This window comes from Hypanus sabinus, chromosome 5 (assembly GCF_030144855.1).
Source record: "Hypanus sabinus isolate sHypSab1 chromosome 5, sHypSab1.hap1, whole genome shotgun sequence".
Taxonomy (NCBI): domain Eukaryota; kingdom Metazoa; phylum Chordata; class Chondrichthyes; order Myliobatiformes; family Dasyatidae; genus Hypanus; species Hypanus sabinus.
The window spans coordinates 65,546,993-65,561,586 of NC_082710.1; the positions used below are offsets into that span (position 1 = coordinate 65,546,993).

At 41.0% G+C, this 14,594-nt stretch overlaps 2 long non-coding RNA genes across 3 annotated transcripts in view; one reads left to right on the top strand and one right to left on the bottom strand.

The window, feature by feature from the left end:
- Positions 1 to 13,487, bottom strand: LOC132394201 (uncharacterized). Of its 2 annotated transcripts, XR_009512214.1 has the most exons (6): positions 13,382 to 13,487; positions 13,186 to 13,295; positions 11,768 to 11,957; positions 8,945 to 9,072; positions 5,229 to 5,316; positions 1 to 3,536 (listed from the first exon to the last, which is right to left on the bottom strand). It is a non-coding gene; the product is annotated as an uncharacterized LOC132394201 (long non-coding RNA). The 2 variants fall into 2 exon arrangements; XR_009512213.1 differs by having other exon boundaries at positions 13,186 to 13,470.
- The window catches only part of LOC132394202 (uncharacterized), a 23,938-nt gene continuing 14,146 nt past the window's right edge, over positions 4,803 to 14,594 (top strand). The window contains exons 1-2 of the long non-coding RNA XR_009512215.1: positions 4,803 to 4,927; positions 10,743 to 10,829. This is a non-coding gene — a long non-coding RNA (uncharacterized LOC132394202). The remainder of the gene's footprint in view (positions 4,928 to 10,742; positions 10,830 to 14,594) is intronic.

Below are 14,594 nucleotides of genomic sequence, written 5' to 3' on the forward strand. Positions count from 1 at the left end.
ATTACTTCCCCGGCTATAGATTGATTCATTCTAGAGTCTGGTAGGCAAACTGCAGGGGATCGAGGACTGATCTGACCAGGGGCCAGAGATGAACCAAGACCAGCCTCCTCCTGTACTGATGTGTGAAGTCAGCGCCACTGGACGGTAGTTATTCAAGACTTTCAGTTAGCCCTTCTTGGGTACTGGGACCACATCCGTTTTCCACACAGTCGGGACCTTTTCCATACTGAGACTCAGATTGAAAACGTGCTGAAGAACTCTACACAGCTGCTCAACACATTCCTTCAGGACCCTGGGGTTCACAACATCCGGTCCCAACGCTTTGCTGCGTCTGAGTTTCCCCAGAGCCCTTCTCACCTGCTCTGTAATGAAGGTGAGTCCATGATGACTGGGGAGTTGGTGGAAGGTGGGGGCTGGGACAATAGCAGTTGGTATATGGAGGTGTGGATGGTAGGTACAGGGCAAGGAGGGGATGTAGACAGAGTGTTGTTCATCCATGTGTTGAACTGGAGGGGAATAAAGGCAGCCTTTTCTGAATTTTCTGCTGGTGACTAGTATTCTGCAGGGGTCAGTGTTGGGACCGCTTTTTTCATGTTATCTGTTAATAACTTGGATGATGAAATTGATGGTTTGCGGACGATATGAAGATAGGTGAAGGGGCACATAGTGTTGAAGCAGCATGCAAAAGGACTTGTACAGATTAGGATAATGGGCAAAGAAATAGCAAATGGAATGTGGTGTAGGGAAGTGTATAATTATGTACTTTGGTAGAAGCAACAAAGTTCAAATTTAATTTTCATTCAACCACTCATGAATTTAGCCAAATGAAACAATGTTCCTCCAGGGCCAAGGTACAAAATATATTACCAAAAGCACATAGCAGATACAGTTACAATTTCAGAAAAAAAGTCACAAAAAGAAAAAAAGTAACAGCCCAAGTCCCAATGTGGCATGACTAGATTGTTGTAACTTATCCTGGTCCAGCTTGTTCTTCCACTGAGCAAACACTGGAGGGCAGCACCGCCTCAGCCTCTCCTCTCCTGTGTCACTGCCAAAGGCAACCCTGCGACCTTGGCCTAGGACTAGCCCTCACCACAACCGAGGCAACACAACGCCCCACCATCAGTCTCTCTCCAGTGAAACAGTGAACCAGATTTGCAGTATTGTATGTTACTAATGTCAAACAGAGTTTGCAACCACAATAAAAAATGTCCTAAACAATCACCTGCACTGTTTTGTAAGAAATTACAAACCCTAATTATTTATTTATTAAGATACAGCGTAGAGTCGGCCCTTCGATTTACAACGACCAATTAACCTACCAACTGGTACGTTGTTGGACTGTGAGAGGAAACTGGAGCACCTGGAGGAAATCCATGAGGCCACCGGGAGAATGTACAAGCTCCTTACAGACAGCAGCGGAAATTGAACCCATGTCATTGGTACTGTAAAGCATTGTGCTAACCTCTAATCTTAACAATGAAAGTTTTGTGATTGTCACCTTTTCCTGCCAAAGTACAGGTGACTGAACACCAATGCCACATTTAACAAAGCAATTGAAGATTTGGTATTAATTTATGAAAAGACATGAGAGAAAAGCCCATCAACCCTCAAATCTTAACCTTGTCTAATCTGCAGTTTTAAGCTCCATAATTTGCCAATCATCAAGAATATGAAGAAGTAAATTTTTAAAAAGGCTGGACTAGTCAGAAAAATGCCAACTTAACTCCTTGTGGCAAAAAAGCAAACTCCAACAAACAACAGTTTTCAAATAATTTGAGATGAGAAAAGATCACCTCCTTCTGGGAAACTGGTTTCAAAAGGGTCAGAGAATTCCTTACCTACTAACTTTGATAACCTTCTGCACCTTCACTACCAACAACTCATTTTTCTTTCAGAGAGATGTTTCTCTGTGCGAGGTGAAGCCAGCAAGTCTTTGGATGCTGGAATCTCAAACAAAAATGTATGTTGTAAGAACTCAGCAGGTCAAGCAACATCTGGAAAGTAAAAAGCTTATGTTGACATTTCAGATCAAGACCTTCCATTAGGACTGAAATGGGAAAAGCAAATGGTACCAGCTCCAGAGGGATCCCGCCAGCAATCACATCTTACCCTCCCATTAGGACAACTCTCCACTAGGACCGCTCTCTTTGGGACTCCCTGGTCTGCTTATCACCCCCACCTAACCCTCCCTTGATTGGACCTTCCTCTGCAACCATTACTACAGCATCAGTCTCTTTATTTTTTCCATCACCACGAACATAGATGTAATGAGACGTGATGTAATCTCTGTAAGCTCTATAAAACTCTAGTTAGGCCACACTAGGAGTACTGTGTCCAGTTCTGGTCGCCTCACTATAGGAAGGATGTGGAAGCATTGGAAAGCGTACAGAGGAGATTTACAGGATGCTGCCTGGTTTAGAGAGTATGCATTATGATCAGAGATTAAGGGAGCTAGGGCTTTACTCTTTGGAGAGAAGGAGGATGAGAGGAGACATGATAGAGGTGTACAAGATATTAAGAGAAATAGATAGAGTGGACAGCCAGCACCTCTTCCCCAGGGCACCACTGCTCAGTACAAGAGGACATGGCTTTAAGGTAAGGGGAAGGAAATTCAAGGGGGATATTAGAGGAAGATTTTTCACTCAGAGAGTGGTTGGTGTGTGGAATGCACTGCCTGAGTCAGTGGTGGAGGTAGATACGCTAGTGAAGTTTAAGAGACTACTAGACAGGTATATGGAGGAATTTAAGGTGGGGGGTTATATGGGAGGCAGGGTTTGAGGGTCGGCACAACATTGTGGGCCAAAGGGCCTGTACTGTGCTGTACTATTCTATGTTCTGTAGCCGTTTCAATTGAGGCAGAGGTTCGCCTCTTCCAACCTAGTCTAGGCAGGTGCTCAGCAGGTGCCTCCTCTACACTGACAGAACCAACATAAAGAGGAGCAACATCTCATATTCTGTTTGGGTGGCTAACATCCCAATGATACAAGTATTTTCATCTCCTTTCCCCATCCCCAGGTGGGTCCACCATTCCCTGTCCATCTGGTTCCACCTACCAACCTCTGTTCCAGCCCTGCCTTACTCTGTGAATACTGGCATTTTTTTCTCTTCACTCTCTATCCCGATGCAGGGTTTCAACCTGATGCATCAGCATATACTTTTTGCCTCCACAGACGCTGTTTGATTGGCTGAGTTCTGATAGTGTTCTGTTCTTTGTTCTCAGTGCAAAACTTCCTGTCCTATCAAAGATAAAGTGTGTCAAAAAATATCACAAACACTTTAACAGAAGCATTCTTTCTTTTATCACATTACTCAAGCTGAAACGTAGGAGAGGTGATTGATGAGTTTGTGGCCTAAGGCAGAAGGAGACAATTTTAGAAAACCGAGCACATTTATTTTTCACCCTCCCCTAGTGTTGCCACCATGTCCCCGTGGACCTCCTTGGGTGATAAGCCCTTGAGATCGAGGTAGTGGATGACTGCACAAAGGCCGATGTCCATTTTCTCAGACAGTGCTTACTTGCAATTTTCAATTATCTGAAACAGAAATACCACAAAAGTTATTAACTTCAAACATTCTGCATAATCACTCAGAGTTGAACTGCATGTACATGTAACGAGAGCTGTATAACACCTCCTTCTACCTTAGGCCACGAACTTATCAATCACCCATGCTGTAGACCACTTTCTGCAGGTCTAAAACACCAGCTTCTACAAAGAAGGGATCCGTATGCTCCACGACCACTGGACTAAGTGTGTAAATGTAGGAGGGGACTATGTTGAAAAATAAATGTGCTAGGTTTTCTAAAATTGACTCCTTCTACCTAAGGCCATGGACTTATCATTCACCCCTCGAACATGACAAAGTACTCATAAATTTCATAAAGTTGTATTGCATTATTTCAACATATTAGAATAACTCCAGCTCAGTTTAGTCCTTCTCAAACAAGGAAATCCTTTGTGTTGGAAGTTAGAGATCACAGAAGACATGTGCTGGCCCAGTTTGGTACTGCAGCTGAACCTCAGAACTATTATTAAATCTGCAGATAGGTATAATTTGCGCACCAGTTCAGCTCAAACCAAAAAAAATCACCAAAACACAAACCACTGTAGAAAAGCTTGAAAAAGAGAGGAAAAAATACATACTAGAGAAGGAATGCAACCACAAGTAATACACATTTCGTCTCACTCAAACTCAAATTGCACTGGAAAACAAATATTATTGCTTCCTTGATATTTTTGGGTGTATCTTCTGGATTTGAGGCTACTGATCATGAAAATCACCATGTAATTTCCCCATCATGCACCACCTTTTTTTATATAATCGCCTACATATGTTATTTAAGTTCATAATTCAAGTCAATTAAAATGTTGCCCGCAATGTAAGCTGAAAAGTTTTCTATCTTGTCCAGGCATGCTTAGGCAAGGTGGATACTGCATGGCAGGACAGGTTTTAGAAAGGCTATAGAAGCATCATGCACATGCTGTTCTGCACATTGTGTCTGCATGTATATTGGTTTGCTATCACATTGATGCACACACTCTACACACATAGCATATTGAGTGTACTCATTATAATAAAGTATTTTCACGAGTACTTGTGATAGCAAAATGTCTCGCCAACATTGCAACAGCCTTAGTACATTCTGTTATATTTGTGGCGAATATACGCTTAAATCTCAGAGACAGAGCATTACTCTTCTTATTAAGAAAGTCTATGAGATCTGCTTTGGGTGTATGATTGGTGACCAAGACAAAGTCTGGGCTCCTCACATTTGTTGCATTCTCATTTAGATGACTTCTCTGCAAATCTTGGTGCTGTCAGTGACAAGCATGGTGAAAGGTTTCACCAGGACATTGCGGTCATGGAGAAACAACATCAGGCCAAAAGAACTCCATCAATGCTGGCTGATTCTTGTTGAACACAAGTGAGAAACCTCAGACACTGATAGAAACAAAAATCATCAACAAAACATTTTTAGCTTGGTTGAACTATTGCAAAGTGTCAGCACTGTTATGCAATTAAATGCATTATACTCAATAAAAGTTAATTTCTTGTTTCTCTAAATTCCTACGTGATACAAGTGATCTGAAATTATAGTTGTCTTCAACTTCAACAGTCTCTCATAACCACAAAAAAAATTCTAAAGGAGCAACACTTTCAAAAAAATTTCCAGTGTTGTTGTAAGCTATATCAGCATTGCAAGTCAAATTGTTTATAACAATTACCCGGCACTGATAAGGTAACTCCCCTGTACGGGTCCACATATGCCTCTTCAGCTCAGACAAGTAATAGCAGTCAGAACTTAAACTGGAACTGTAAACAAAGAGCAGAAAAGGTATCATAGTAGCATAGAGTTAAAGAGTAATCTAGCATGGAAACAGGCCCTTTAGCTCATGCCAGCTCCAGCATCCTCCCCACTAGTCCCAGTTCCCTGCATTGAGCCCATAACCCTCCAAACCCTTCCCCTCCATGCACCTATCAAATGTTGCAGTTGTACACGCCTCAACCATTTCCTTTGGCAGATCATTCCAGGCACTCACTAACCTCTGTGTAAATAAGCATCTTCTCAAGTCTATTTTCAATCTCTCCCCTCTGATCTTGCACCTGCACCCTCTAATTTTGGACTCCCCAACCCTGGGGAGAAAACTAAGACCACCCACCTTATTCACAGCTCTCTTGATTTTATATAAGGTTCCTATACTTTGAAGAATAAAGATCCTGCATAGTCAACCTTTCCCTATAACACAGGCCCTCTAATCCAGACAGCATCCTCATGATATCTCCAGCTAGACAATGTCTTTCCTATAGCAGGGGGGCCAAAACTCTACACAATACTCCAAGAGCAATCTCACCAATGAATTATGTAAGTGCAACATAATCTCCCTACTCACCAACTCAATACCCTGAGTGATGACGGGCAGCATGTTGAATGCCTACTTCACCACTCTGCCAACTTGTGCTGCACGTGTACTCCCAAGTCCCACTGTTTGACAACACTCATCGATGACCCACCATTCACTGTATAGGTCCTACCCCAGTTTGAATGTCCAAGATGCATCACCTCACACTTAACCACTCCTTAACTGATCAAGATTTCTTTGCAATTCATTGTAACCCACTTCACTAACAATAAGCAAACTTGCTAATCATAGCCTATACATTCACATACAGATCATTTACATAATAAATCCCAAAGGTCCCAACATTGATCTCTGAGGCACCTCACTAGTCATAGGCCTCCAGTCAGAGAATCAAACTTTAACCATCACCCTCTGTTTCCTATTATTCAGCCAAATTTGAATCCACCTCCCCCTGAATGCCACGTGGCCTAACCTTCCAGAACCGCTTGCCATTGCAGAACTTTATCAAAAGCCTGACTTGAAGTCTAGAAGACAACATCCACAGCCTTACTTTCAACTATACTGTTAGTTACATCTTCAAAACACTCCAAAAAATTCATCAGAGATTACATCCTATGCAGAGTCAAGCTGACTATTCCTGATCAAGCTTTGACTGACTTTGTCTCTCAGAATTCCCTCCAGTAACTTCCCTACAACTGAAGTCAAACTCATTGGCCTATAGTTGCCTGACTTGTCCTTGCTACCTTTCTTGAACAATGGAACAGCATTAGCCACCGTGCAATTTTCTGGAATTTCTCCAGTGACTAATGACAAAGCAAATAACTCTTCAAGCACCACTATGATTTCTTCCCTGGCTTCCCCTAAGGCTTAGGGGTGCGCTTAGTCAGATCCTGGGGATTTGCTCACCTTCCAGGATGCAAGCACCTCTTCCTCATGATATGCATATGTTTTAACACCTCACTTTACTGACCTTACTTCTTTGGCATTTATGATATTCTCCTTAGTAAACACAAAGGAAAAATACACATTAAAAATCTTGGCAACCTCTTATGGCTCTACACATAGGCAACTTTGATGGTCTTTAAGAGGACCTAGTCTCTCCCAAGTCACTCTTTTAATGTTAATATATATAACTAAACAACCTCTCAGGATTACCTTTAACTCTGCCTGCCAAACCCGTTTCGCACCTTTACTCTAACCCTGGTCCTTGAGATAAACACAAGCCGGGCCTGATCAACCCTGGCTGGGTTGCCTCGGGGAGACTGTCTAATGATTAAAGACCTGAAATACCCAACAATCTGAGGATGCATTACTGATGATATGTCCCAGTGCACACCTGGTTCGTTGAACCAAGTGGTGTTGGACCACAATAATGAAAGGCATAGGCCAGATTAACCTGGTTTCACCACACGAGTTTATCCGTCATAGCACCTTATACCTCACCACTCAAAACTCTGCAGCCTTACCTCTCCCAGACACATATATACTTTAACTTACTTTTTTACTTTATACTTTATTGTCACCAAACAATTGATACTAGAGCATACAATCATCACAGTGATATTTGTTTCTGTGCTTCCATCCACCATACATCCACCAGCCCAACACTCAAACCTAATCCCAAGGTCCAAGGGGGCATACACCAACACAAACCCTAGGCACATCCTGATTAACCCTGGCCACACCCCGATTAATTGGTGTGGAATTCATTTGTATCCAGCTGCCTAAAAGAGATGTATGCTTCCTTCTTTTTTCCTGACCGGAGCCTCAATATCTCTCGTCCGCCAGGGAACACATCTACCCTTCAACCTAACAGGAATATGTTGCCCCTGGACTTTTGATATGACCCTTTTCAAAGTCTCACACTTGCCAATTGTTTATTTGGGTTTAAAGTCACCCTGTTAACCCCGCTACATCCCGTCTGATGCTCAAAGTTGGCCCTGCTCCAGTTCAGAACTTTAACTTGTGGGCCTATTCTATTTCTTACCATAACGATTTTAAAATATGGGTTTGTGATGAATAACATCCAGAGTCTAGGCCTTCACTGTGTTTGAAGGCCAGCAAAGTGGACGTGTAACAAAGGACATTGGTGGATATCGGGCTGGCAGGTGCAATGGGCAAGGGCCAACAAGGATGAGAGATAGTAGTCCACTGGGTTAGCTAGTGTCCTCAAGTTGGTGGGCCCCAGATATCCATACGAGCAAGGAACACAAGAGCCGGTGACCCCCTAAGTCCACTAACTCCAACTCAGCAAGTCAGGAGTTCGGGATCTCGCCATCAACCAGACCGAAGATGCCCTTAAGTCCAGAATTCAAAGCTCAAAGGCTGAAACCCCGTGTCTGCGAGTCCAGTCCACTGGGGAAACTGGAGGCCTGTCCCAGGGTTGTGGGGACTGTCTGTGTAGGTATGAGGGTGGGTGGAAGGGAGAAAAGGGGTTTGTTTTGCTCATGTCGTTCTGCTGCTGTTTGTGTTCTATGTCATTCTGCTGAGCATTGTGAGCATGTTATGTTGGCGCTGGATTGTGCGGTGACCCTTGTGGCTGCCCTTACACCCTGAGGTTGTGCTGGTTATTAATGCATTTCACTGTATGCTTCGATGTACCTCTGATAAATGAATGAATAGGAATCTGAATCTTATTGGAATTGTGGTCACTAGACTGAAATTGCTCCCCAGCTGCCACTTCAGTTACTTACCCAGCCCTACTTCCTAAGAGGAGGTCTAGTATTGCTCTTTCCTGTATGCCATATGAGGAAGCTTTATGAGGACTTGTTTCCTTAAGTCTGAACTATACATCAACTAACTCAAACTCAAATCTCAGCAGCTGGAGAAATTAAATTCAAGTAAAAATCTATTTTATTCTAATATCCTTATGCACTCTAGCCTTTATTAAGACTTCAGGCTAATCGATGTGGTTAACCCTTAACCAACCTGTGAATGACTTACCAAGTCACTCATTTCAAGAAGCAAAAATTGAAGTCAATAGATGACTTTCACCACAATGATGCAGTGAAATATAATTGTAAAAACACCAGTACAGATTCACCTAAAAAGTAAATGAGCAACCAGGTGTTCGTACTTACTTTTACTTTGTACGCCTTGTCACACAGATTGCATCAATGGTAGGCCACATGGCCACGCAGTTTCTCATGGATTTCAGCTGTTTGCCATGCTGGTCACGTTGATCTAACTTCTTGCTGTGCTGTGGCAACTAGAGAGATAGTAACTTTCATCAGGCACTTTATTAAACAAAAGAATGGTTAATAACAAAATGTCATTACGCTTTCAATCAGAGGCAATTGAGCTGTGTACAGAGAAAGAGGAAGAAGAATAAAAAAGAAAATGGGAGGAAGTATAGTCTCAAAATTGCCAGAAAGTCCATGACCTGACTGCAACTTAATTAACGCAGACAAAATGCTGGAGGAACTCAGCAAGCCAGGCAGCATCTATGCAAAAAAGTAAACAGTTAACATTTTGGGCTGAGACCCTTCCTCAGGTCCTGATGAAAGGTCTCAGCCTGAAATGTCAACTGTTAACTCTTTTCCACAGAGGCTGCCTGGCCTGCTGAGATCCTCCAGCATTTTGTCTGCGTTGCTTTGGATTTCCAGCTCTGCAGATCTTCTCGTTTGTGCAACTTCTTTATGTGTGTTCAGTAATTGTGTTTGAAAGCAAATCATCTGAAAAATGAAAATCATATTAAATATCAGAAAACATTAAATCCTTTTTCAATCTGAGGTTCTCTTTTAAAAATAAAAAATCCAGTTTACATACCATTTGGCCCAATATTCTCAATTCCTCTCCAAACTTATATTGCTACTTTTTTAAAAAGCCCAGAAATATTACAACCAATTTACATTGTTACTGTTCAGATGGTACTGGATACTAAATCACAAACATGAGAAAGTCTGCTGAAGCTGGAAATCCAGAGCAACAACACAAAATGCTGCAGCAACTTAGCAGGTCAGGCAGCATCTGTGAAAAAGGGTCAACAGTTGACATTTTGGGCCAAGACCCTTCTTTAGGACAGGCCTTGGCCTGAAACATCAACTATTTACTCATTTCCACAGACACTGTCTGGCCTGCTGAGTTCCCCCAGTATTTTGTGTGTGTTTATTTGGATACTGTTCAGATTTACTTGGACATCACAGTACTTTAAAATACTTCCCTGAACCATTTTACCCAGAAATAAACAGGTTAGCAAAATTATATGTGACCAATCCACAGAACTGAGAATTGTATACTGGTCACTCTTATTTCTATTTAATATAGGAAACATTAACTCACTGGGTTTCCTTACCTATGTTTGACCTAATGCAATGTGACATCATGGAATCCAGGGTCAATGTGCAGCACTCCCAGCTCAGTCCCTCCCATCCAGCTAACTTTGCCACCATCTTTGGTGGTCCATCTCACCAGATGTACAACTCAATTCTCACATTATCTGGGAAAATCCACATAAAGGTTCAGAAGGCACAGAATTCCTAAATACTATTCAAAACTATTTCTAACCAATTCTTATCAAACCCCAGAAGAATAGGGAGCCATTCTGAATCTATTTTAGGGAATGGAAATGGGACCAAGGACATTTAACTCAGTTACATTTAGCAAAAATATGACTTTTTTTAAACACTGGGATAAAGCCAAAACTTTACGAGGCCAAGAAGTAATTCCTCAAAAATGGATTGGAGTCTACTACTTTAAATTTAAACTAAGATTCAACTTTGGATTCCCCTAGGATACAAATTGCAAAAGCAATAACATAAAGCAAGAGGGAAGCTTTTGTTAAATACTGAGAGCTTAATACTGCAGAAAAGCCTGGAAGTTGTGAAGACTGGAAGACTTTCTTGGCCCAAAACGTTGACTCTTCATTCCGCTCCACAGATGCTGCTTGACCTGATGAGTTCCTCCAGAATTTTGTGTGTGTTACGTTGGACTTCCAGCATCTGCAGAATCTCTTGTGATTATGAGGTGGATAAAGTTCTTAACTTTAAACAAGTTGATAATCGGTTTATTATTCTGACATACCAAGGTACAGTGAGAGACTGTTTTGCGTGCCATTCATACCTAACACTTCACCACATCAGTACCTCAATGCAGTACAAGAGAAATCCAATGCAGAAAAAGGTGTTGTGAGGTCAAGAGCCCATCTTAATGTATAAAAGATTTGTTCAATAGTCTTACAACAGCAGAATAGAAGCTGCTCTTGAGCATGGTGGTACGCACTTTCAGGCTTTCGTATCTTCTGCTTGACAGGATGAGAAGGGTCTTTGATTATACTGAGGAAGTGAAAAGTGCTTAATGAATATTGTGCGGCTTTCTTTACAATGGAGTGGTGATGCCAGTTAAGGAGGCAGAATATAAAGTACTGTATCAGATTAACATGGCAAGAAGGAACTATTACTGGATTTAGGAACTTTGAATTTATTTATATAAATTGACAGACCCATATGAAATATATTTCAGGCTGTTAAGGAGAAAATTGCAGAATCTAACCATCGGGTTTCCAGTGCTCTATGACTACAGGAGTGATGCCAGTCGACTAGAGACTGGTAAAGATGCACAATATTTAAAAAGGGAGGAAGGAATGAACTGAGTAATTACATAACAACTTAACTCTGTAGTGAACAAATGTTGCAATCCACTTTAAGAGACAGCACAAAAGTTCACAAGGAGGGCAATGCACTACACAAGACACCCTAATAGTAGCAAGGGGAAATTAAGAAAAGCATTTTCACTCAGTAGGGCATGGAAATCACTGACTGACAGAGTCATAAATGGCAGAAATTCTTAACTCAGTTAAATGGTATTTGAATGTTTATTTAAAGAGTCATGCTCTACACAACTGCAAACAAAGGCTCTTTCAACTAGCACAGATACAGGAGTGAAATGATTTCTTTCTAACTCACCAATGTTCACTGATCCTCTGCTGTCCAGAGATTGTGATTGAGCAATCTAGAATGTAATTCCATGTGCAAAACAACTCAGGTTGTTAATTGACTAGTGTACAGAACAGTTCTCAAGAATCCAAGTGTTCTTGAGATATTCTTGCTGGTGTAAACCTCGTGGGACCATCTTTGTGATTTCCAAATCCAGTACCTAGTTTGAAAATGAATGGTGGGTTCAATATTATTCTTATCATGTTTAAACATAGGTGTTTGATATAACTGAAAATTATTTCAGAGGATAACTACAAGTCATCCACATTGCTATGTGATTAAGCCTGTCTGAGTTTGCACATGTGTCCAGGAGACAGTATCCACTTCTTGATTTTTCTGAAAGAAAATAGCATCCACAAGATGCAAACAAAAAAACTTGTGTTTCACTAATGTACATGTAATTCAGAAAACATATTCAAATTTCATCATATCGGTTTAAGAATCTAAATGTATTTTTTCAGAGATCTGAAAGCATCATACCTGTACTTAGAGAGCAGATCCTGGAGGATCCAACAAGGCCAAATGGGTAGAACTTAGAAGGAAGAGAGTTGCAATAACTGTTGGGGTTACGCTATAGATCTCCAACTAGTCAGTGGGAATTAGATGAACAGATATGTAAGCTAATTGCAGAATTGGGTGAGAGCAAAGGGTTATAGTAGTGGTGGGATCCTAACTTAACCAATATTGATTGTCAATGCCTGAGTGCAGAGGCTTACCTAGATAGAGCAACTTGGATATCCAGATCACATGATTCATAAAAACTGGTGGTGTCATGGATCTGAAAGAAAATTGTCAAAGGCCACAGCAGGATTTAGATCCATTGGAAAGTTGGGCAGAGCAATGGCAGATAGAAGTACAAGGTGATGGATTTTGGGAAGTCAGATACATGCGGTAAACGGTAGGGCCCTTTGAACAGACATTGGGGTAAAAGTCCTTAGTTCTCTGAAAAGTGACAAGATAGTTAATAGGTGGTGAATAAGGTATATGGCACATTTGTCTTCATAGGTTAAGGCATTCGATATAAGAATTGGGACATCACATTGCGTTTTACACAGCACCGGTTAAGTTGCTCTTAGAGTGTTGTGTGTAGTTCTGGTTGCCACGCTGATTTTTTTTACACAGAGAGTGATCGATATCTGGAACTCAATACTAGAAGTAGTGGTGAAAGTATATAAGAGGCTTTCGACAAGCAGTTCAATAGGCAAGGATACAGATGTAATACAGGCAAATGGAATTAGCGTACTTTGGCAAAACAGTCAGCATGGATGTGGTAAACCTTAGGATTCTTATACAACTCTATGACTCTTAAAAAGTTTTATTAGTAGAAGTGTAAATTAAGTTGCAGGATAATTATAAAATCCAGTTTTGTTGCCTCTCACCATTCTTACCTATTATACCATATGGTGAACCTCTGACAATCTGCTTTGAGGAGTTGTCCTGTAATATCCTGAAAGTACATCCCAGTGATACCCGTGTGGGCTGGAAAATAACAAACTGGCTGCAAAGAGAGATACATCCTTGTCAATAGGAATGTGAGGGCCTGTACTACAGTGAGCCTGGATTCCATAAAGGGAAAAATCTCACCTGTAATTGAAATATTTCTCACAGACATCACAGCTGAAAGACACCTCACCAGCAGAAACCTGATGAGAAAGAGAGTGAGTGTAAGTCAGTAACTTCTTACCTTCACGCCTTCTGTGTTTCCTTTCCAGAATGTTATCTCCAGCTCCTGCGAGGTCTTGAGTTATCAATACTGAGGCTTCCAATGTTCTGGGCCAGTTACTCTCCATTGCTGGTGAATATTCCACATTTAAGGATATTAAAAGATTGCTGATTTTCCTGGCATTATGATGTATTTCAAAGCTCAGGTCTATTGCTTCCAGGGGTGTGTTTAATGTTCTAGATGAAGACTTTTACTGAGAACCGTTTGCTTTTACTTTCGTCCACAAACATGGAAATATGCAATGACCAGACTACATCTTTCTCTTGCCTCTTCTTCCTCCCATTTACATGAACTAGCCTGGCCTGAGGCTGGGGCATTTTTCTACTACAAGTAATCTGGCAGTCTGCATTCAGGTTTTGATTTTAGTCAAGCAAGCTTCACATACCTGTTTTTACTCATAATTGATCCATTTTCCACATCACTTGTGCACCGCAGGCTCATTGTCTCTACAGGATTCTCCTTCTTTGTTCTGTTAAACAGCTCGAGATCTTCTAAATTTAACTCCATTTCTTGGTTATTTATAGAAATATTCCATATTTTACAAGCCTCTTGGTTTGATCTTAATCTATTCTCATTGATATCATCAGTATCAATGTGAAGCTTTGTTGGTACAGAAACATTCAGACTCTGAGCAGCAGAAAGAAAGTGGTTCATGTGACAGCCTGGGACCTCAAAATTATCAACAAAAAACTCTTAACAAATGACTAAAACCATCCAAGCTGACTATCCAAAAATATGGTGCATTCTTTGTTGTTCTTGCTCAAGGTTGTGTAAAAGTAACTGCTATATGCAAACAGGAACATGAAATTTCTTTCCCTCTATATCAACAGCTATGTCACAAAACAAGCCCATGTTTCGCTGTTCATAAAGTTTTTGAAGTATAGCTTGATAGTGATTGTAAAATTCCTTGATGCAGGGTGGGTGATCCATTTTTACCCAAGAAACATTCAATTAATCCAGATTTTCATCAACTCTTATTAAGACACATCACTAAAGTTTGAAAATAGCCACTTAGTACTTGAGAGAATATTCCTTAGAGAATACAGCTCATTCATAACCTATGTTCTGAAAGTA